The sequence below is a fragment of the Astatotilapia calliptera genome, chromosome 10, assembly GCF_964374335.1.
Source record: "Astatotilapia calliptera chromosome 10, fAstCal68.1, whole genome shotgun sequence".
Taxonomy (NCBI): Eukaryota; Metazoa; Chordata; class Actinopteri; order Cichliformes; family Cichlidae; genus Astatotilapia; species Astatotilapia calliptera.
Window position 1 is genome coordinate 5,696,309 of NC_137431.1, and position 25,568 is coordinate 5,721,876.

The 25,568-nt window shown below is 40.2% G+C and overlaps 1 protein-coding gene across 3 annotated transcripts in view; it reads left to right on the top strand.

Moving 5' to 3' along the window:
* Positions 1-25,568, top strand: part of opcml (opioid binding protein/cell adhesion molecule-like) — a 445,347-nt gene that overhangs the window by 329,757 nt on the left and 90,022 nt on the right. The window lies entirely within an intron of this gene.

A 25,568-nucleotide genomic window follows, 5' to 3' on the forward strand; every position in this document is an offset into this window, starting at 1 on the left:
CAGGAGATGTTGACTCCAAGGAATTTGAAGTTGCTGACCCTTTCGACCTTGACACCGTTGATGTGGATGGATTGGTGTTCCCTGACTGGTCGTTTCCGGTAGTCCACTATCATTTCTCTAGTTTTGCTGATATTGAGAGACAGGTTATTTTCCAGGCACCACTTGTACAGTGCCATCACCTCCTCTCTATAGGCCGTCTCATTGTTGTCTGTGATGAGGCCTATGATGGTTGTGTCATCCGCAAAATTGATAATGGTGTTGAACTTATGTTTAGGAACACAGTCGTGTGTGAACAGGGAATAAAGGAGGGGGCTAAGCACACAACCCTGTGGCGTACCTGTGTTTAGGATGAGTGATGAGGAGGTGTGACTTAGCAGACCATTTTTCAGTAAGCATGTGTGTACTTTTTTTCTTTTTTTAATAGTTTTTGAAACAGGGTTGAGGTCATTTGTGTGGCATTACTGGAATCTATGTATAGACAAATTTATTTTTGGGACTTTTTGATAAACCTGTTAACCCAGGAGGTGCGCAGTATTCATCCAGAAAGAGCTGCATTATAGCAAAGTATTCCACTGTGCAAACCCAAATATATGTGTAACCACAATGTATTGTAAATGTAAAAAATCAATTATTATAAAAAAATCTAATTACTTTTGAGTCTACAGAAATGGCAAATTATATATAAAAATTGCTCCAACCCCTAAACAGTTGAGGCAAAGTTTTATTAAATTTATTGAAATGAACCAAGCAAGAGTGGCTGGTTAGCTCTCACCCATGACTTCACAATAGAGTTAAATTATCTTAGCAACCTGATCAATGTAAGTCAAGCACTCTTACATAGCACTTTTCCACTCTCCCGGAGTACTCAAAGCGCTCTATACAACATGCCTCATTCACCCAATCACACCCATTCTCACAAGCACTTTATCTTTACGTAGTGCTTTCTAAGTACATTCACACTCCGATGGATGCATGGGAGAGCAAGTTGGGGTTAGTATCTTGCCCAAGGATACTTGACATGCAGACTGGAGGAGCCAGGGATCGAACCACCAACCTTCCGATCAGTAGGTGACCAGCTCTACCTCCTGAGCTACAGCCACCCCACTGTTTGTTCCCTGTTTCTTTTGTACTCAGGAGACAACTGCATCAGAATATTTCTGTATTCCACTGCGAGCCGTTAACTGTATTTACACCATATAGTTGCCAAGAAAGTTTAGTTTTTTCGTGTGTGTTTGTGTGTGTGTGTGTGTGTGTGCATGTGTGTGTGTGTGCATGTGTGTGTGTGTGTGTTGGGGGGTGGGTGGGAGGGGGTTTACTTGCTGGAAACTTCTACTTGTCCACATCATTAGCGCTGCTCTGTATCCACAGTGTTACTCCCGCTCAGCTCAGAGGTCATCTAGCTGGTAGTTTAAATTAACGTGGATACAAGATAGCTGACAGACAACTGCTAGACATCCATTCAGTATATTTTATGTAGTCTTTGTGTTGCTTTATTGATACTGCCCTAACAGTAATGCATGTCCCTGGTCTTTTTCAGGATTTGTTCATATATGACCAGGAGTGACATGTTTAGCCGCATGTTCTCCTTAAATTGCTGGCTGTCTGAGTGGTGTCCCAGAAACGATGTGGGCTTCATAGATAATTGGCAAACCTTCTGGAGGAAACCTGGTCTTGTTAGGAGAGACGGCATCCATCCCACTTTGGATGGAGCAGCTCTCATTTCTAGAAATATGGACAAATTTATTAAACCCCCCAAAATATGACTATCCAGAGTTGGGACCAGGAAGCAGAGTTGCAGTCTTACACGCCTCTCTGCAACTTCTCTCCTCCTGCTACCCCCCCAAAACCCATCTCCATAGAGACTGTGTCAGCTTCCAAAAAGACAAATAACAAACTAAAAACCAGCAACAAACAACTTAAACATAAACAATTACAAAGAAAGAACAATACAGTATCCACATCTGAACCAAAGAGTAAAACAGTGAAATGTGGATTATTAAATATTAGGTCTCTCTCCTCCAAGTCTCTGTTAGTACATGACTTAATAATTGATCAACAAATTGATTTACTCTGCCTTACAGAAACCTGGTTGCAGCAGGATGATTATGTTAGTTTAAATGAATCAACACCCCCGAATCATTCTAACTACCAGAAATCTCGAAGCACAGGCCGAGGGGGCGGTGTGGCAGCAATTTTTCACACCAGCCTATTAATTAATGAAAGACCAAGACAGACTTTTAATTCATTTGAAAGCCTGATGCTTAACATTGTCCACCCCAGCTGTGAAACTCAGAAACCAGTCTTACTTGTTATCAGCTATCGTCCACCTGGGCCTTACACAGAGTTTCTCTCTGATTTCTCAGACTTTATATCTAATTTAGTTCTGAGCTCAGATAAAATAATTATTGTGGGTGATTTTAACATCCATGTAGATGCTAAAAATGACAGCCTCAACATGGCATTTAATCTGTTATTAGACTCAATTGGTTTCTCTCAAAATGTAAAAGAACCCACCCACCACTTTAATCACACTCTAGACCTTGTTTTAACATATGGTATAGAAACTGAACATTTAACAGTGTTTCCTGAAAACCCTCTCCTGTCTGATCATTTCCTGATAACATTTACATTTACAATAATTGATTACACAGCGGTGGAGAGTAGACTTTATCAAAGTAGATGTCTTTCTGAAAACGCTGTAACTAAGTTTAAGAATATAATCCACCCACTGTTATCATCTTCAATGCCCTGTACCAACACAGAGCAGAGCAGCTATCTGAACGCTACCCCAACAGAGGTCGATTATCTTGTTAATAATTTCACCTCCTCACTACGTACGACTCTGGATACTGTAGCTCCAGTGAAAACTAAGGTCTCTAATCAGAAGTACCTGACTCCGTGGTATAATTCTCAAACACGTACCCTAAAGCAGATGACTCGTAATCTGGAGAGGAAATGGCGTGTTACAAATTTAGAGGATCATCATTTAGCCTGGAGAAATAGTTTGCTGCTTTATAAGAAAGCCCTCCGCAAAGCCAGAACATCTTGCTATTCATCACTGATTGAGGAAAATAAGAACAACCCCAGGTTTCTCTTCAGCACTGTAGCCAGGCTGACAAAAAGTCAGAGCTCTTTTGAGTCAACCATCCCTTTAACGTTAACTAGTAATGACTTCATGAACTTCTTCACAAATAAAATTTTTATCATTAGAGAAAAAATTACCAGTAATCATCCCACAGATGTAATATTATCCACAGCTACTCTTAGTACCACTGATGTTAAGTTAGACTCTTTTTCTCTAATTGATCTTTCTGAGTTAACTTCAATAATTACTTCCTCCAAACCATCAACGTGTCTTTTAGACCCCATTCCTACAAAACTGCTCAAAGAAGTCCTGCCATTAATTAATTCTTCAATCTTAAATATGATCAACCTATCTCTAATAATCGGCTATGTACCACAGGCCTTCAAGCTGGCTGTAGTTAAACCTTTACTCAAAAAGCCTTCTCTAGACCCAGCAGTCTTAGCTAATTATAGGCCAATCTCCAACCTTCCTTTCATATCAAAAATCCTTGAAAGAGTACACAGCAAATCCAGCATGTCCAAATTAACACTGTCGGATTTGATTTCAACACTATTAAAGTGTCTATATGGGTCCACACCAGAGAGTGTTAATTTAACTCTTTTTGGAGAGTTGGTACGTTAACTCTGATTTAGTGTTAAACACCAAATCTGTCTGGAGTTGATAATTTAACACTTGGTGTTAAGAGTTTATATATTAACTCTCAAAGAGTATTTTAGTTTAACTACGTAAGAGTTATCTTCTAATTCATTCTAAAAAGCGGGAATTTTACTGTTCTGAACTTCTAGAAATTTCTTTTGGAAATAAACATTTACTAAAAAGATAAAATGGTTTTTGAAAAACATTTATTCTGAACTGTGTACCACAATTTCAAAACATTTTCTGAAAGCTGTAACAGTGTACATGTTCTCACTTCCATTAGAATTTTGTTTATCAAAAGGTCTGACATAGGTGAGCTGGTAAATGCAAATAACAGCATTCTCAACACTTATTTCTTCAATACAACATGCATGTCCTTCATTCATCCCTTTGTGGAACTTCAACGCACTTCTGCTCTCCCCCATATTCCATCTTCACAAGCATATCCTGTGCGGAGATTGAATAAAAATTAGTTGACACTAAATAATGGCACAAATAATCCAGTAAACAATTGCAGCATAGTAAAAAAAAAAAAAAAGGAATCCTCTTTGAGCCATTATTTGTGTAAAGTATTTTCCCAAAAGACAAGGACACAGGCAACAGGTAATACTGAACTAAATGTAAAACCTCAACCTTTTTCATTTTTACCTAGACCGTGTGCACAAAACTCTGGAGGGATCTAAATGCTACCGTAGAATCCAGTCAGGACGTCAGCTACTGATGTTTGCTCGTTTTTTTTTATGGGCAATCATTTTCAGGCTTCAAGTAGCACCATTATACCAACATTTCACATTCTAGACATTGTTTTAGGTGTATTTGACCAAAAGTTTGACTGAAAATTCACATGCAAGCTTTTTTTCAAGGCTGTGGTATTTGCCCGCAAACAATACCTTTCAGCTAGCTAAAACAGAATATTATGCTATCAGCGAGCAACATGGCTAATGCCTTCCACACAGCTTTGTCTCAACTCCAAAGAGCCACAGAAGTAAAAGCTAATAATAATTGAAACAATCTTTGAAAAAATGACTTACCAAGCATGGCAAACAACTCAAATATGTAGAGCAAAATGTTCTGAAACGGCTTCACTTCAGCTTCGATTGGAGCCTATGGTGCTGGGGGCGGAGTCTGTGAATTTATTCTGTTGGTGTCATAGCCCCTGTAGGAGTTCAGAGTTAAGAGGTCAAGAGTTAATGTTTCCATTGTAACACCTCCAGATTTGACATATAAACACTCATTTTTAACACTCGATTTTAACTACTATCATTTTACACCTCAGAGTTACATTAAAAGAATGTGACTCTACTTAGAGTAAAATTAACTCTACTTTTGCAAGGAGACTATTAACACCAAAAAATTTAACACTTTTGAATTTGCTGTGTAGTTGCCAAACAGCTAACAGATCATCTGCAGATGAATGGTTTATTTGAAGAGTTTCAGTCAGGTTTCAGAGCTCATCACAGCACAGAAACAGCTTTAGTGAAGGTTACAAATGATCTTCTTATGGCCTCTGACAGTGGACTCATCTCTGTGCTTGTCCTGCTAGACCTTAGTGCAGCATTCGATACTGTCGACCATAATATCCTATTAGAGCGATTAGAACATGCTGTAGGTATTACAGGTACTGCACTGCAGTGGTTTGTATCATATCTATCTAATAGACTCCAATTTGTGCATGTAAATGGAGAGTCCTCTTCACACACTGAGGTTAATTATGGAGTTCCACAGGGTTCAGTGCTAGGACCAATTCTGTTTACATTATACATGCTTCCCTTAGGCAGCATCATTAGAAGACATAACATACATTTTCACTGCTGTGCTGATGACACCCAGCTCTATCTATCCATGAAGCCAGATAACACACACCAATTAGTTAAACTGCAGGAATGTCTTAAAGACATAAAGACCTGGATGGCCGCTAACTTTCTGCTTCTTAATTCAGATAAAACTGAGGTTATTGTACTCGGCCCTGAAAATCTTAGAAATATGATATCTAACCAGATTCTTACTCTGGATGGCATTACCTTGGCCTCCAGTAATGCTGTGAGGAACCTTGGAGTCATTTTTGACCAGGACATGTCCTTCAACGCACATATTAAACAAATATGTAAGACTGCGTTCTTCCATTTGCGCAACATCTCTAAAATTAGAAATATCCTGTCTCAGAGTGACGCTGAAAAACTAGTTCACGCATTTATTACTTCCAGGCTGGACTACTGTAATTCATTATTATCAGGATGTCCAAAAAACTCACTGAAAAGCCTTCAGCTAATCCAAAATGCTGCAGCAAGAGTACTGACAGGGACTAGAAAGAGAGAGCATATTTCTCCTGTTTTGGCTTCCCTTCATTGGCTTCCTGTTAAATCCAGAATTGAATTCAAAATCCTGCTCCTCACATACAAGGTCTTAAATAATCAGGCCCCATCTTATCTTAATGTCCGTGTAGTACCATATCACCCTATTACAGCACTTCGCTCTCGCTCTGCAGGCCTACTTGTTGTTCCTAGAGTATTTAAAAGTAGAATGGGAGGGAGAGCCTTCAGTTTTCAGGCCCCTCTTCTGTGGAACCAGCTTCCAGTTTGGATTCGGGAGACAGACACTATCTCTACTTTTAAGATTAAGCTTAAAACTTTCCTTTTTGCTAAAGCATATAGTTAGGGCTGGAGCAGGTGACCCTGAATCCTCCCTTAGTTATGCTGCAATAGACGTAGGCTGCCGGGGGATTCCCATGATGCATTGAGTTTTTCCTTTCCAGTCACCTTTCTCACTCACTATGTATTAACAGACCTCTCTGCATTGAATCATATCTGTTATTAACCTCTGTCTCTTTTCCACAGCATGTCTTTTATCCTGTCTTCCTTCTCTCACCCCAACCGGTCGCAGCAGATGGCCGCCCCTCCCTGAGCCTGGTTCTGCCGGAGGTTTCTTCCTGTTAAAAGGGAGTTTTTCCTTCCCACTGTCGCCAAAGTGCTTGCTCATAGGGGGTCATATGATTGTTGGGTTTTTCTCTGTACCTATGAAGCGCCTTGAGGCGACTTATGTTGTGATTTGGCGCTATATAAATAAAATTGAATTGAATTGAATTGAATTGAATATATTTCTAAGAAGAAAAACACCTACAAAATACTACCATCCCTAATTAAGTGTTTTAAATAACAAAGTTTGTGGTGGAAAAAAATTGGATGACTGGCAAAATATGGTATAGTACATGTTGTTTCTAGCTAACTGTAAAATCTATTTTTCAGCGCTCACATATTGTGAATTTGAATCTGCTTCAGATGAGTGTCCACTGGATACAAAAACTATTGTTTTTGCAATTCAACAAAATACACTGTCACAGAACAATTATTTACATTAAGTAGGGAAAGATTGAAAGATGGAAAAAGAGAGACCTAGATCCTAGTGTAATAATTCTTCCAGTGGTTGTTAAACAAATTTTTCTGTGACTGTCATGCATAATATTGGTTGTGTGAGTATTATAGCAAAACTGATAATGTTGACATTAATCTAAGCAAGTATGCATTTTATTGGTTATACAGTGAAACACCTTACATACTTATTCCAACACCCAATGAGATGAAATGCCAAGTTAACACTTAAAACTTACTAAACTTTGTTAAGAGTTGTGTGTTGTTTTCTAGGAAAGGACACAAACTGAAGTTACAGCCTGAAGTTACAGATGAATGAATACAGTAGATACTGTCCCCTGACAAAGAACAACCAGGAAATCCACAAGAGGTTTTAGAGAAGTGTTTAGGCCCCCTGGGTACTCCTTTCTGTAGCACCTCCAGAATGGAGATTGGTGGTGAACCTATACGAAGGAAAGGATCCTGGAGGCTAACATCAATCAGCTATGTGACCTTGTCAGCTAATACCCTCAGGAATATAGGGCATCTGCTTCCACAGTGACTGCACACAGGAGGTGGACAGACTGCAGTTAAATTGCAAGAAAGAATAGCATCTTGAAGTACTTTGTAATGTGTACTGTAGCAGGAAAGGACCCAAAGATTCTAAATTAACATCAAGTGGTTGTTAAACTATGGTCCCAACTTTAAGGACCTCACTTCTCTTTGTTCGATGAGCAAATAGTCTTGCCACTTCCATGGGAATTGACCACACCTTAAATACTGCAGCATCCTTTTTCAGTGTAACTGCATGTGTTTGAACACTTAGAAACAACACCACAAAGTGGCAAGGAGGTCCTACTTTGGCCAAAGTGGTTGTTGACAAGAACATCTTCATTTTCACAATACCAAAGCCATCATAAGAACAATCAAAAGTTACCAAAGCACCACAACATTTCAATATGTACCTGGTATTCAAATTTTCCTTTTCAGCACTTGAGAAGAGGGGCCAGACAGTAAGACACCCTACCTGAACTTTATGTATCCAGTAGCATAGCTCCAGCCACAGAAAGGTGGCAAACCAAGGACTTTTAGACTACTACATCTATGACCTGATTCCATATGAATATAATGGAAAATGGCATAAATAAATTAAAATTATTACAATTTTAAGAGATTCTGGTTTCTCTGACAGCAGCAGAGGACAAAACTTTGTCACTGAAATTATCAGGGCTTTAAATAACTTGTTGAAAGCTCCTTGAAATGTCAGTTGTATTGGTCAACAGTCTTAAACAAAAAAAAAATGTTTTCTTTTCCCTGTTTTTTCTTACCTACGTTGCCCTGTACTTCCCTTGGCACATAGTGGGTTGAAACTCTCGGCACAGCAAGTGCACATAGCTTGCTCTCTATGCATTCCATTTGTGTCTTTGGCTCATCCATCAGGTTATCTTGGCTTTCATGATAAAAACAGAGCAGGCCTCTAGAGGACCTAGTGTGTTGCCTGTAGTTATAGATTTTTCACAACTCTAGTTTGGCTGTATGAACCATTTTATGCCGTTCAAGTCAGCTTTTCTTTGATGCCTTGCTACAAGGGTTTGCTGAAACAGGCATTCCCTGGGTCAGATCTCTCAGGTCCCTCTGGCGTCAAAAAGTTTAGCTATTCATAGAATACTCTGTCTAGCTGCAACTCACTAGAAGAAGTTACTTGTAAAAAAAAAGAAAAGAAAAAAAGACCAAATGAGAAATTAACAAAACTAATGCTTTGCTACTCTGTCCAAATGCTGCAAATTTTTGAATATCTGCCTTTCAAATCAGTTCCAGACACTACCACCAATTGACCATTGTGGTAACACTCTCAGCCATGTTGGAGTACTAATGTATTCAGCTCTTAGGCTGAGGTGCCATGCCTGAAGCATGGCCCAACAAACTTTTGTTTTAAAAGTTTTCCTCCTGGGTTATTTGCCTAAATCTAGAAAACTGTAGGCTGTATTAGAGCAATAAAATAAGATTTTCATATAGTCATAAACACTGCTGTTGAAAACAGTTAGCTCTAAAATGTATTACTTCAGATGTTTATGGATCAAATGTTTGTTCTTGTTTAATTTCTTCTCAAATCAGTTAAATCTAAAGACAATGAAGATCAGAGATGGGCAGTAACTGTAATCTGATTACTTTTTTCGAGTAACGAGTAAAGTAAGGGATTACTATTGCAAAAACGGTAATTAGATTACCGTTACTTTCCTGTAGGAACGCTGCGTTACTGCAACTGGGATTTTTTTTTTCATGACAGTGACGTAAGCAAGTGCGACGTTTGTGACAACAGCTGTGTGCAGATCAACAGTGAATCATATATCGAGTACTGGAGAGAGTATGAGCGTGCAGCGTTTAAAGCGTGGAAGTACTGACCTTACTTTAAGTTTGATTCCATAAAAAGTGACAAAAACATTAGCGTCCATTGTGCGTGGGAAGAAAACTTCTTTTTACAGTGAAAAAAACCCCCTAAACTTCCAAGCAAGCTCCGAGTGCGCTACCACGTAATTGGAAATTCACAGAGAAACTGCCATATCCTTCCACTGACCGCTGCGGCACACCTGCACCAGGGTAAACCTCCGCCTACCCTACTCCTGCTTTACAGGTGAAAATAGAGCAAAAGGACCGCTAGTCTTTGACTTTATTTATTTTCTGCTGTGTTTTACTTGCATCTATTTGAAAGACTGAGTGTAAACACAAAAAAAAATAAATTTATGTGCTGGAATGTGCAGAAAATAGGTTTAAATATTAAACAAATTTCTTCCAGTCAGTGAATGTTGCATATAATTACATTTTTGCTTGATGCATAAAGTTAAAAGATTAAAACTGATAAAACAAGTTTTAAAAAGGGACTTTTCCATTTGATTACATTTTGTATGATGGATTATGTAGAAAAAGTAGAATTGGGCTGAGAGATCTATCGCTTTATCACCTATTCAGGTTGTAAATCGTGTTTTTAAAAAGTAACTAAGTAACTAAGTAATTAATTACTTTTGAAAGTAAGTAATCAGTAAAGTAACGGGATTACTTTTTGGGGAAGTAATCAGTAATTAGTTACTGATTACTTTTTTCAAGTAACTTGACCAACACTGCTGAAGATAGCTTTTTAAGTGTGGGATTTCAGAGTGTTAAATTTAAATTTATGCTCAAGATATAAATATGAAATATGAATATCTTGCATTTAATGTATCCTTAGTGTAAAGTAATTTTGTGATAGATGAATTGGTCCAAAGACACATCAGCTGATGTATTTAATAGGTCCAGTGATTTTGGTTATGAGATGTGCAAAACCCAGACTTTTCTGCTCTTCCCTTAACGGTTATAATAATATATGGGTCAGTGTTAAACATTTAAATGCAAAGGCAATGAAAAGGTCTAGCTGCAGATATATAATTATTCATTATTCAGAACATTCCATAAAACAGTCATTTTCCTCTCACAGGCACTGGTCTGGTCTCTGCTGCGTAGTTGATGAGCCATTTTCATCACACACTGTGACTGGCACAGCTTGTTTAAAAAGACATACACATAGATCAGATATTATGGCTTGCTGGGAGGAACACAGTGAATTGCCTCATTCCTCTGATCAGTATTCAGCTTCATTCAACCTTTTTGCTCACAGCCTGCTTCACCTGTGAGAACACAAACAGCAAGTGCACCTGGATAGCACTCATATTGTCGTTGCAAAGAAAATATGAACTTGGATATAAATCTGTGTCCATGAAGTGTAATACATCCATGTAATGCTTTTAGTATTTATTACTTTATAAATGGAAAAAATATAAATAAATAATAATGCCAGACTGAGTATTGTAATTTTTCAGAGTCAGAAATAAGACTGATTATGTGTTTTTGATATATAGTGCAACTTCACAACAACATTCAAGTAAAGACCCAACAATGATAGAGGGAGAACACCAATGATTTAATGTTACCCTGTGAGCAAGCACTTGGCAATGATGGGGAAAAAGACATTTTAAATAGGAGGAGACCTCAGGCAAAACCTGGCCCAAGGAGGGAACAAGAAGATGTAAAAGAGAAAGACAGAGAGACCTCAACAGAAGAGAGAGAGAGAGAAGACAAAGTTAAGGACATGCAGTAGTGGCACATAAAAACATATGGGTGTGACAAAGTGATTGAGCAGTTAAAACACTTTCATATTCACCATTTTTCTAATAAATGTACATTTTAAACACCACAGTATATTATTTTTAATGCATATGATTTGCTAGGGAAGGGATGCTTAACATTTCAATACCTTCCCAAGATCTCCAAACGTAGATGTTTCGAAACACTGCTCTGAAGTGTGGTTCAAAACACCCAGGTCATGTGACCATGGTTGATTTAGTTTTGGTGTGTTTCCCTCCAGTTTGAACAGGTGGCTGCTCCTTCTGGGCAGGTGAGGCACCAGGATTCCCAGTCTGGATGCAACAGAAATTTGTGCTGAACTTTGTAATTGTAGAAATTGTTTTTAATACCGTCTGTGAAGGTTCTCAGTCATCCAGGTCATCGTAGTCAAAGGCTGCAAGCTCCTTTGACTGTTTTTAATACCAGTTTTTCAATTTATTACAAGCAGACACATGCACATGTATAAAAGAACAAAATACTCACTGTCACATTAATATTTTTGCTGTGTACTGTGAAAACTGATGTGGACTATCCACTCACTTAAACACTAAAATCCAAAGTGTATTTAAATAAATATTGACTTATTTCAATGACTACTGTCATACAGATGATAGAAAGGGAGAAAGAAAGTGAGCTCTAGTGACTCAGATCAGCAAAGGGAGAGTGGTACTGTGCTATAAATTCATTTAATTATCGCAATTAAAACCGCATGTGCTTTCAAAAAGAAAAATAAAACAGCCAAAATTTTCAGCTCTAACTCTCACTATTTAATTTTTTCTGCTAACAAAAATATATTCGATCGATAAGTACGTTTGTCTGGGAAAAATGTGTAAAAGCCTAAATGAAATATTCAAACATCTATGAGCGAGATAACGACAGCATAACGACAACAGTATCTAAACACCTTTAAATGTCCAATTTTGCATTTGGTGAAAGCTGCTGTGATGTTGTTTTGAACATTTAGTGTTTCACAAAGCCTCATTTTGCCCATCACTGACTTTCCATTGCTAAGGTAACATTGCTTCACCTACTATACCAGGTTTCTTTGTGTTGTTATTATCAGGAATGTGACACTCTATAGTAACGTTTCGACACTTTGTCGAGCTCCCGAAGCACTGGGATTGTGTTTTGAAACACTGCTCCAAAGTGCAGTTCAAAATGTTCTAAATGAGGTACCTACTGCTTCATAATGTGAATCCTGCAAGGCGCCAGGATTCACATTATGGATAGAACGGAGTAGCTTGAGCTCAACCTTGTAACTACTGAATTGATATTTTTGATACTACTGCTTTAATTTATTACAAGCAGGCACATGTACATGTATAAAAGAAAACAATACCCTATCTCTCATTATTTTTTCTGTGAATTGTGAAGACTGATACAGTCACTTAAACACCTGAATTCAAAATGTAATTAAACAAATATTGCCTTATTCAAATGATTACTGTCATATAAATATGAGAAAGAAAGAGGCTTCTTGGTGAGCTGTGTTGACTTACATTGGCAGAGAGAGAATTGCACTGCACTGCAAATTAAAGAAATAAAAACTGCCAATGGTTTCAAGGGTAAAAATAAAACTGTTCTAACTCTGTTTATTCTCTAGTAGTTTTTACTTTTAATAGAAAATGTATTTGCTGCATCATTTGACATCCTCCCTTACTGTGATCCTAATGTAATCCCAATTTTAGAATGTATTTGTCAATGTGCATGAAATGTGCTGTTGCAATTGGTCAGAATAGTAGCACTTTCTATTACAGCTCAGTAGTAAAGTGGTAATTGTAGGATAAGAAGCAGGAAACAAGAACATACTATTGGCGTAATTTTGGGTAATAAGTTCTTACCATGAAATTACCAAATTAATGACTACTTAATATCCAAGTAATATCATGGTAAAAGCAGTGTTTACAGTTGAGTAATATTACCCTGAAATTTATGTAATGGGATAATAAGAGCCCAAGAACTGGGGGTAATAACATGGAAATACAGCTAAAGTGATCATATTAGGGTAATATTAGGTTTCTGCTGCCTGAGGTATTTACTGAGCACCCGGTTGGTTGGGGCCATCTTCCTGATGTATTCATTGATGTTCGTTGTCTCATCCTGGACTGTGGTACCGACACTCTAGGGCGACTGTGGCTCAGGGGATTGAGAAGCTCATCTGTAACCGGAAGGTTGCTGGTTCGATCCCCCTGCTCTCTCTGTCGTTGTCGTTGTGTCCTTGGGCAAGACACTTTACCCTACCGCCTACTGGTGCTGGCCAGAGGGGCCGATGGCGCGATATGGCAGTCTCGCTTCTGTCAGTCTGCCCCAGGGCAGCTGTGGCTACAACTGTAGCTTGCCTCCTTGTTATCATCCGACTACACTTCTCCAGTCCGAATGACATTCCGTGTCATTGCTGTATATCCTGGTGGTGTGGATCAGTCAATTGATGTCTTGTTCACTCACGGCCCTGCCGTATTGGTCCATTTGATCGACTTTTGTTGTTATTATTTATTTTATTTTATTTTCAGTTGTTACAAACGGGACAGACATGACTGAGGGATAGGAAAGGGAGAAAGAAAGATGAAGGAAAAGAAAAACAGAAGGGAAGAGGGACAGTGAGAAAGGGCACTTAAAAAGAGAAAGAAGAAAAAAAATCTCCTGGATCACCTGTTGAGAGAAAAAGAAGAGAAAACAAGCAAAAAAACAGAGCAACATACTAAACACAACACCATCACGTTAATCTAGCTAAGTGTAAACAGCAGTAAATACTAAATGTTGAATGTTGTTGTGTAGCAAGCAGGACCGACAGCGCACAATGTGCTTGGAAATAGCAGCCAATAGAGGTGTAGTTTATGTCCATGAACAGTGAACACCCGTGTGCACACCTGTGTGGATCAGCGCACTTGTATTCAAAAGGTTTCCCCATGTAATGGTCTGCTATAGGATGTAGAGAGCCATAGCCCTGTCCCTCAGGGAATGAAGCAGGCATGGAGGAGATCCAGGCCCCAGACATCCAGAGGCCCCAGAGTGCAAGAGCCCAAGGAGGACCACCGGAGGGGCATCCGTGCCACCCTCCTGGGAAGAGCTGAGGAGAGCCCCAGATGAGGGGTCACCCAGTAGCCACGGAGCAGAAGCCAGAGGGGGCTGCAGTGGCATGCCCAGCCAGCTGTGCCAGAGTGAACCGAGCCGCAAACAAACTCCCCAAACAAATTCTATACCCTGGGTCTAGGTACCCTCGCCCCTGTAGGGGGAAACGGCATCTAGACCCAGGAGATGTTACCCTTTCCCCCGGTGTGGAGGCAAGCAGATCGCCCCAGGCTCCGCAGCAGCAGGGAGGCCTCGCATCCCAGATCCCAATCGGACAGCCAACACCTCCTTCCAGCCCCCCTGCCCCAATGGCCAGCAGAGAACAGGGGTGTGTGAAGACCCCAAACCTCCCTCCTCTCGCTCATGTGTAGTTGCTACGTGTTGTTCTAAGGTGCATTTCATGTGTTCTAACATGACAGTTTTTAGTGGTGGACCTACAAAAAAATCAGCTGTATGCACTGTGAGAACATGTGAGAAATAGATCACAGATACACCCACGCAACGCCCCTGCAAAATCTGCAAATCCCATTGTGGTTTTTTTTTTTTTACTGAACAAAGCCACCATAAGAAAACTGTGAAAACCACAAATAAACTTTTATTAATCAGGTTAATCTTTTTTATTATATCCACTGAAGGGAAGGAATGTAATTTCTCCTAATGTCAAAATATTTTGGGGTACAGCTTACAGTCCTGTGTCGGAGCATGCCTGTTTCCATTATAACAACTCTCTCTGCTAGACTGTCACTTTAGACCTATATTTGACGTTCATTTGTATAACCTATATTTATATGGTTTTCTGATATCAGGGAACAAACTATGCCTCTCCTGTAAATTACCCACAGCTAAATACCATTTTAGTTTGTGACCTTGTGTTAAATTGTGGAGTTCTTGGCAGATTGGGCATACCAAATTAAATGAAGTGACTGTGTTCAGAAAAAAGCCCAACATTTGTAAATCCCTCATATAACTAACCACCCCTGTGAGCACTATTTTGGGATTGCATTTACACACTATTTTGTATGTTTGGCCCTAAATGAATACATGTGGAAAAGGATAAATGTGGCTTATAGTCCAAATGGGCCATGTGTAAGCCACAGTTTCATGTCTGTTCCATTGTCTGATCACTGAAATTTAAAAATCATGGAAATAACTTCATCATCATTTCACATTGACACTAAATTTGTAATCACCAGTTAACACAATATTCACATCTTTGGACCGTGGAATGAGATAAACTAGTTGGAGGAAAAGCTCACAAACTCCACACAAAAATGTAAAAACTGAGATTCATACCAGGATTGTTTCACTGTGAGGCCACCATTAATGTCATGTTTGGGCTTTTGATGATTTGACTTTTTTTTGTGGAATGTTTAAACAGCAAACATCTTTACTGACTTTTTATTATTATTTATGAAGAAGTTTGAATTTATTTTGGATTTTTTATAATCCAAACACAAGTATCCAAAAAGGGTCAGTTCAAAGTTCAGCTGGCTTTTATATACATTTAAGTCTGTGTGGAGGTAAACACAGACGACATGAGAGCTCTCGATTAACACTCCTCGTTCATTACTCATCACCACACAACTGAGTACTTTTCCCTCCAAAACACAGCAATAACACTTCCTGAGGACTGGGTGTGAGTAGAGCCCTCCAATGGTCCACCACACATGCCCCCCCTCCCCCCCCGAACACCCAGTAGGGTCCTCCCCTAGTCCAGAACCCTTGATTTAATCAAACGTCCAGAACGGCTCGGGGAGGTGGAGAACTGGCTGATAGCTCGGGCCCCGCCAGGGCAGACAATGGTACACTGGGCCAGGAACAGAAAACGAGTCAATTAGGGGACGGAGAGACAGCACAGAGGGATCGGAGCACGGGGGCGGGCTCTCGGGCAAGAATTCCTCGGGGTCCCCAAGGCTCCCCAGCTGAACTTGACCGAGGACAAGTTCCGAGGTCTTCTTTAACCACGCAGCGCAACCCCAGTAAAACCCACGGAAGGCGGTCAACCCACTTGTCATCTGTGAGAGAAGTTCGGAGCGCGGCCTTAAGCGACCAGTGGAAACGCTCGCACATCCCGTTAGCCTGCAGGTGGTAATGAGTGGTTCGGTGGACCTTGACCCCCAGGCCGTCAGCCATGGCAGACTAAAGCTGAAATGGGGACTGAAACGCGAAACCCACGTTGACAAAAATGACCTGGCCACCGCTGCTGCTGTAGTGGACACCAGAGGCACTGCCTCGGGCCAGCAGGTTGTGCGGTCCACTACAGTCAAAAGGTGCGTGAAACCTTGTGACTACAACAGAGGACCAACCAGGTCCACATGCACATGATCAACATGCCTCCCTGGGATGCGGAAGGATTCGAGGGGCGCCTGCGTGTGCCTATGGATCTTAGCGCACTGCCATAGGATGTACGCTGATGCCCAGTCTTTCAACAATTTACGAAGGCCCGGCCAAACGAACCTAGAGCTGACCAGCTTGACCGAGGCCCGGACGCCTGGATGAGAGAGGGAGTGTGCTGAGTCGAAAACGCGACAACACCACGAAAGGGGAACTACAGGACACGGACGGCTGGTGTAAACATCGCAAAGCAGGCTAGGCCTGCCATTCCACACGGGTCTGTCCTCCAGTACAAGGCCAGTTTGTTGTCCTCCAGTACAAGGCCAGTTTGTGCAGACCGAAGGGCAAAAACGTCTGGGTTGGCATGCTGGTCAGCAGCCATAGTCTATGCCAACATAAATGGGAGAAACAGCCACACAGTTGGACTTACCAGCCACGTGCTGAATGTCTGTTGTAAACTCGGAAATGGCTGCCAACTGGCGCTGCTGGCACGCGCTCCACGGGTCAGAGACCTTGGACATCGCAAACGTCAAGGGTTTATGATTGACGTAAACGGTAAAGGTACGACCCTCAAGAAAAAAACAAAAATGCCGCGTTGCGAGGTGCAGGGCCAGCAACTCCCTGTCAAAAACACTATGTTTGCGCTCACTGTCCCTGATCGTGCGACTGAAAAAGGCGAGCGGTTGCCAGACACCAGAGACCCGCTATTCTAACACTGCCCACGGCCACGTCTGACGCGTTGGTGGTCAACGCAATCTCCACCGACATAAACGGGTGAGCCAGCAGGGCGGCGTGAGCGTGGAATGAGATAAACTAGTTGGAGGAAAAGCTCGCAAACTCCACACAAAAATTTAAAAACTGAGATTCATACCAGGATTGTTTCACTGTGAGGCCACCATTAATGTCATGTTAACTTTTGGGCTTTTGATGATTTGACTTTGAACTGTTTTTTTGTGGAATGTTTAAACAGCAAACATCTTTACTGACTTTTTAAAATTATTTTTGAAGAAGTTTGAATTTATTTTGGATTTTCTATAATCCAAACACAAGTATCCAAAAAGGGTCAGTTCAACGTTCAGCTGGCTATACATTTAAGTCTGTGTGGAGGTAAACACAGACGACACGAGAGCTCTCAATTAACACTCCTCATTTATTACTCATCACCACACAACTGAGTACTTTTCCCTCCAAAACACAGCAATAACACTTCCTGAGGACTGGGTGTGAGTGGAGCCCTCCAGTGGTCCACCACATCTGCATAGATACATTTTATGCTAGCAAAGATAAATTATGCATTGTAATCAATCATGTTCACTAAGGAGACATTAATGGGCCTTGGTTCTGTCAAGCTGAAAGACATTGTAAAGCTTTCAGCACCACTTATTAAACGATTTAAATGAGTGTATGTATATATTTGAGCCTTTATGGATACGTTTGGCCCTGTGTAGAATATATAAAATTTTAAATAAATTCAAACTTTTAAGTCATTAAAGAGGTGTGCTGTACAATCATTTCACCCTGGAAAAAGAGCTATTCAAAGAAATCATTAAACTTCTAACACAGCTATAGATATACTAATTAGCATAAGACATGACTGGCTCATATTTGACCTCTTTTCTGATGAAAGATGGTAATATTTGTTCAACATGGAAGCAAACAGTGCTTTTCTTTAAATCACGGAAGGAAAACCTATGATTGTGTTTAGAGACTACACGTTATTGTATCATTTCACATGTGGATTTTATCTGAATATTCAGCTCAATTAACACAACAAAAGGTATATTCAGTTCCTCTTTCTAATCCATGTGTTGTAGTTTAATCCCATTATTCTATAAAACAGAGTCACAGAAATAAACTAGCCTATTTAAGATGTACCCTGCCTCTCCAGGGTACATCTGCATAAATCTAGAATAATTCAATTAAGTAAAACTACAAATTTAAAACCCTTTTTTCTTTTAACTTATTTTTTCTGGATCATCTAAATGCATTTCATGCACAAACCCTTGGTAGTCAGGTTTCAGTGGAAGCTACAATAGCAAAGCAAGTTTTGCAACCCTACTGAGTTAAACTATGAGGAAACTATGAAGCCTACATATCATTCGGCCAATATGGGTCCAGACCACGGGAAGCCTCTGCATGACCATTGTTTGCCACTATGGGGGAGCCCTTTAATTCAAATGACCGCAGAGATCATAAATTTGAGGGAAACATATGGGTTCCCCTAACCTGGATTCCTATAGGTTAGACTGTGACACTCATTCAGTTCATTTATAAAACAACTTATACTGACTGTTGTTGGTTTTGTGAAGTGTAACAATGTGGCTGGGTTTTTCTGATTGGGACTCAAACCTTTCTCTGCCATAACAAGAAGGAAAAAAGACAAAGCATTGACCCTTTCAGCTCAATGCACATTGATCTAATAAGCTTCAGGGCTCATTATATAGTATAGAGCGGTTTCTCTCTTCCTAGCAAAATGCAAGTAATAAGGCATTTGAAATATTCTACAACATTAGGATAACTGAAATTTGAGAGTAAATCCTATAAGCTTTGCTTGTGTAATACATTTAAAAGTGTTCCCTTTTCCCCTGAGGCTGGGATTTCCATTTCTCCCATTTTTCACCTACAGAGGTAGATGGCTTTTTGGCCTGAGCTGTGGTGTTTTCATTCTTCCTGCTTTGTATAATGGTGTTTCACTGGCTTTCATTCGTATCAGTCCTCTGATGTTTTACATGTTACATGTTACAGTTAAAACTGGAGTATCCAATAATCATTAATTCAAAGTTGGTAAAAGAACCTATTTGTCATGTCTGTGATGATGTAGATCAAAGGAAAGATTCCAGGCTTTGTGTTCTGCCTGCAGCTAGTGTCACAGCTTTGCTGGCATTTTGTGATTTGGGGTCTTTTTAGCTACGTTCACACTGCAGGTGTAAGCGCATCAAATCCGACTTTTTTGACCCTATGCGACCCATAGCCGATCATGGTATGACAGTTTCAAATCCGACCTAGGTCACTTTCGTATGTGGTCCTGAATCCAATACATATCTGATGTTTTGGAAAGCGACTGCTGTTTGAATGGTTGTGCCGCATTAAATCCGTCTTTTACGTCACTGACACAAGACAGACACCAATTCAGCGCCTGAGAAGCGCTCGAGAAGACATCGTGAATGCTTCCTGGCCATCCCGTGTAGATGTTAGTGAAACTGTTGGGAAGACAACGTTGGAGAAACGTGAACATTTTATTTGTACTGTATAATCTACTATCCTTTGAAGCACCGCTCCTCTGTAAAACAGCAATAAGGATAATTATTTGGCCATATGTAAATAACAAAATAACTTTATAACTTAAAGCAAAATTGGGAAACGTAAAGTCCAAAACAAGTCTTTATATTAAGGGCCATCAGTCAAACAATACTGTTTGGTCTAGGTCTAAACAGAGCGCGTTGTGTGTGACGTCTTCTTTTGCACATGCAGGTCGCTTTGAGGGTTCACACTAGAGCGTGTTTGCTGTCACATTTTATTTGTAGTGTGAAAAAAAATCAGATTTGATCAAAAAATCGGAATTGAGCATTAAGACCTGCAGTGTGAGTGTAGCCTTTGTTTCCATATAAGAGGGCAAGAACATTAATGTTTGTTTATTTAGCCTCATCTAGGTTTGTGCTGGAAACAAAAAAAGTGTTAATTTGCACTACAAAATCTACTCATGGCATATGCACAGCTAAAAAAGGAAGAGTTCAGACTATAGCATCACTTAATGCTGATTTAACCTTCTGAGTTAACCTGGGATATTGATCTGGTGACTTAAGTAGCGGAGGGGGTTGTTAGTCAATTTCAGCTGTATAGGTATTAATGTAATTAACAACAGGTGCACTAGATGAATAACAATGAGACAACCCCCAAATCGGGAATGGTTTTTTTTACACCACTTTTAGATTTGGCTAGGGTCAGTGTCCTGCTGATACAGGGTGGGCCATTTATATGGATACACCGTAATAAAATGGGAATGGTTGGTGATATTAAAGTCCTGTTTGTGGCACATTAGCATATGTGAGGGGGGAAACTCCTCAAGATGGGTGGTGACCATGGTGGCCATTTAGAAGTCGGCCATCTTGGATACAACTTTTGTTTTTTCAGTAGGAAGAGGGCCATGTGACACATCAGACTTATTGGTAATGTCACAAGAAAAACAATGGTGTGCTTGGTTTCAACGTAACTTTATTCTTTCATGAGTTATTTACAAGTTTCTCTTTGTTCACAACCATTGACATGTGGAAGAGGTTAACATGGAGGAGTGGATCAAAATTGTGTTGATATCTGGTGAACGCAGTAACCGGGTCATTGCAGCAGATTTCAATGCAAGACACCCTACGAGACCACCCATCTCCCATGCTATAGTTAGCAAACTGCTTGCTAAGTTTCGTGAAACTGGTTCAGTGTTGGATTTGCCAAAATGTGGACGCAAGAAAACTGTCACTAATGAAGAAACATCAGTGGCTGTCCTAGCTTAATTCAGCAAGAGCCCACAGCGTAGCACTCGCCGCATGTCACTGGAGAGTGGCATTAGTCGAACATCCCTTCGGCGGATATTAGCTACTCACAAATGGCACCCTTACAAACTCCAGCTACTGCAGCATCTCAACGAGGATGATCCAGATCGGCGCACAGAATTTGCAGAATGGGCAAAACAAAAATTGGAACAGGACCCTCAGTTCATGCAGAAGTTTTTGTTCAGTGATGAGGCAAACTTTTATGTGAATGGTGAAGTTAACAAACAAAATCACCGCTATTGGTCTGACACTAGCCCACATTGGATGGATCCTTCCAAGACTGTTGGAACAACAAAGGTGATGGTTTGGTGTGGTATATGGGGTACAACGATAGTGGGTCCATTCTTCATCAATGGAAACCTCAAGGCCACTGGATATTTGAAATTGCTACATGGTGATGTGTTTCCCTCTTTATGCACTGAAGCCGGCGTGTTCCCTGAGTTTTTCCAGCAAGATGGTGCACCACCACATTATGGGTGCCAGGTTTGAGCATTCCTAGATGAACAGTTTCCTGGAAAGTAGATTGGTCGTTGTGGGCCAGTTGAATGGCCCCCAAGGTCTCCCCATCTGACCACCTTAGACTTTTATCTTTGGGGTCATCTGAAGACAATTGTCTATGGTGTGAAGATACGAGATATGCAGCACCTGAAACTACGGATACTGGATGCCTGTGCTGGCATTTCTCCTGCGGTGTTGCTATCAGTGTCTGAAGAGTGGGAGAAGAGGGTTGCATTGACAATCTAACACAATGGGCAGCACATTGAACACATTTTATAAGTGGTCAGAAACTTGTAAATAACTCATGAAAGAATAAAGCACACCATTGTTTTTCTTGTAACATTACTAATAAGTTTGATGTGTCACATGGCCCTCTTCCTATTGAAAAAACAAAAGTTGTATCCAAGATGGCCGACTTCTAAATGGCCACCATGGTCACCACCCATCTTGAGGAATTTTCCCCCTCACATATACTAATGTGCCACAAACAGGACTTTAATATCACCAACCATTCCCATTTTATTACGGTGTATCCATATAAATGGCCCACCCTGTAGAATAAGGTGACACTTTGACACTCCAAACTCTGTCATGTATCTGGATTAAATCCTTACACCCATTGTCCGACCTTACAGTGGTGCAATGGTTCATTGGTTACTACAATGAAATTTGAGCAAAACAGACTAGCCTGCAGCATTTTTTTTTCTCGCTTTGATTTTTGGGCTGTGTTTGAACTCAATTTTCATTAGGCATCTTCTCATTCCTACACTGTAAAAATAAATTGCAAAATAAAAGTATTTTACTGTTTTATTACATTTACAGTTTTGTACTGTTCTTCTAGAATATCATTAAATTTACATAAATAGACTGTGATTTTACATTTCAAATGTAAATTAACGTAAAATCACTGTAAATGCAATAAAACATAATTTTCTTGTTTTTTAAATGTATTTGTCTGTACATATGCAAATTTAGATTGTTAAAATACATTCAGAAATGCATCATAATTTCACAAATATTTGTCTGTTATTTGAAAGATTGTTAAATTCAAATGTAATGCTATGGGAAAATATATAAAATGATTCTTATAAACTTTTTTTTACATCAAATAATTATTATTATTATTGTTGTTTAGGGCAATCATGGCTCAAGAGTTGGCAGTTCGCCTTGTAATCAGAAGGTTGCTGGTTCGAGCCCCGGCTCGGACACTCTCGGTCGTTGTGTCCTTGGGCAAGACAATTCACCTACTGGTGATTGCCAGAGGGGAATTATAAAGTGGAATTGTAACACTTTGAGGGTCTCAAAAAGCGCTACATGAATGCAATCCATTATTATTTAAACCAACTGTTAACTGTATATTTCTGTAAATTTAACTATTATTATTCATATTGCCGCATTCATTGACCTTGTTTATAGGTAATTTCATTGTTTAATCACGTTAAAATGTTCCTAATTTAATGTTTAAAAGCACTTGAAAAAGGCAAAATCCCATGTTAGGGTAACAAACTGTATTGTCATTACTGAAAATAACCGTATTTTCATGAGAAACATTTTTTCTGTTATTTTCTGGTATTATTTTGGCGCCCCAGCTGCCAGAATATTACTGTTTTTTTAGGATTTTTTTTTTTTACAGTGTAATATATAACCTAGTCCATAAAAGTGTAAATATTCACCTACAGTTTTTTCAGGGTGTTTCTTTTTTGTTTTAAGCAGTATACAATGATACCAGAATGGCTTGTTTTTATCCTCTAACTGGTGTTTCAAAATTACACCAAAAGCTATGTCTTGTATGTCTGCAATCTATGTATTCATCTACTGCACACTGTAACCAAAGCATTTTATTTTTTGTTTTGTTTATGCCTATCAAAGTTTCTAATAACCACAAAGGTGACACTAGATATCAGTAGAAAAAAATCCAGTATACAACAAATACACTTTGTCTTGTGCAGATTGGATTGACCGTTTGACAGCTCACTCTCAGTTGTCTTTATTTGTGCACCCTTATTAGCATAAATTTGGACTGCCAACCTTCTGAACATCAGTGGTGAGCATACTGACAGTTAAATCAATTAAATGACAAAAGTCCACAAGTTTTGTTAGATGAAAATAAAGAACCTAAATGTTCAAAAGACATGTTACAGATATTAGTATATCTAGTCTAATATGAAAAGCTGCTGCTGACCTCACTGTTGCATTCAACCAAACATTGTGTTGTTGTGACCAGGTCCACGTAACACCAAATGAAATATCACTGGTGATGAATTCCTGGTTATAGACACTAACGCAGTGATGCTTATACAGCGGTCCCCAAATCAGCCAAATCTTTGCCAAAGGGATAGAAGTCGATCACAAAAACTGCAAAACTAATATACACTCAACAAAAATATAAACGCAACACCTTTGTTACTGCTCCCATTCCCCATGGGATGGACGTAGAGCCCTAAAATTCATTCCAGATACACAATATAACCATCCCTCCCAAACAGTGGTCACAAATCAGTCCAAATGTGTGGTAGTGGGCACATCTGCTATATTGAGATAATCCATCCCACCTCACAGGTGTGCCACATCAGGATGCTGATCTGACATCATGAGTAGTGCACAGGTGTACCTCAGACTGCCCACAACAAAAGGCCACCCTGGAATGTGCAGTTTTTTGCGCTATTGGGGGTCTGGGGACCCAGAACCGGTCAGTATCTGGTGTGACCACCATTTGCCTCATGCAGTGCAACACATCGTCGCATGGAGTCTATCAGATTGTCAATTGTGGCCTGTGGAATGTTGGTCCACTCCACTTCAATGGCTGTGCGAGGTTGTTGGATATTCGTGGGAACTGGTACACGCTGTCGTATACGCCGGTCAAGCACATCCCGAACATGCTCAATGGGTGACATGTCCGGTGAGTATGCTGGCCATGCAAGAACTGGGACATTCTCAGCTGCCAACTGCCCTGAACAATGTGAACCATGATTCATCCGTGAAGCGCACACCTCTCCAACGTGCCAGACGCCATCGAATGTGAGCATTTGCCCACACAAGTCTGTTACGGCGACGAGCTGGAGTCAGGTCAAGACCCCGATGAGGACGATGGGCATGCAGTTGAGCGTCTCTGAGACGGTTTCTGACAGTTTGTGCAGAAATTGTTTGGTTGTGCAAACCAATTGTTCCAGCAGCTGTCTGGGTGGCTGGTCTCAGACGATCTTGGAGGTGAACCTGCTGGATGTGGAGGTCCTGGGCTGGTGTGGTTACACGAGGTCTGCGGTTGTGAGGCCGGTTGGATGTGCTGCCATATTCTCTGAAACGCCTGTGGAGACGGCTTATGGTTGAGAAATGAACATTCAATGCATGGGCGACAGATCTGGTTGACATTCCTGCTGTCAGCATGCCAATTGCACGTTCCCTCATTGCTTGTGGCATCTGTGGCATTTTGCTGTGAGACAAAACTGCACATTCCAGGGTGGCCTTTTGTTGTGGGCAGTCTGAGGTACACCTGTGCACTACTCATGATGTCAGATCAGCATCCTGATGTGGCACACCTGTGAGGTGGGATGGATTATCTCAATATAGCAGATGTGCCCACTACCACACATTTGGACTGATTTGTGACCACTGTTTGGGAGGGATGGTTATATTGTGTATCTGGAATGAATTTTAGGTCTCTACGTCCATCCCATGGGGAATGGGAGCAGTAACAAAGGTGTTGCGTTTATATTTTTGTTGAGTGTATGTACATATATATATATTCGTTACGATCATTTAATATTGCAGAATTGTGGGGTGAGCTCCCTTCATCTGTATTTTAGAAGTGAAAAAAATTGTAAGTTGAGGCTGAGAGCCACACTGGACTGTTTTGACACATTACTTAATGCCTTAGGGTTGCCCGTAGCTATTGAGGCTTTGTTG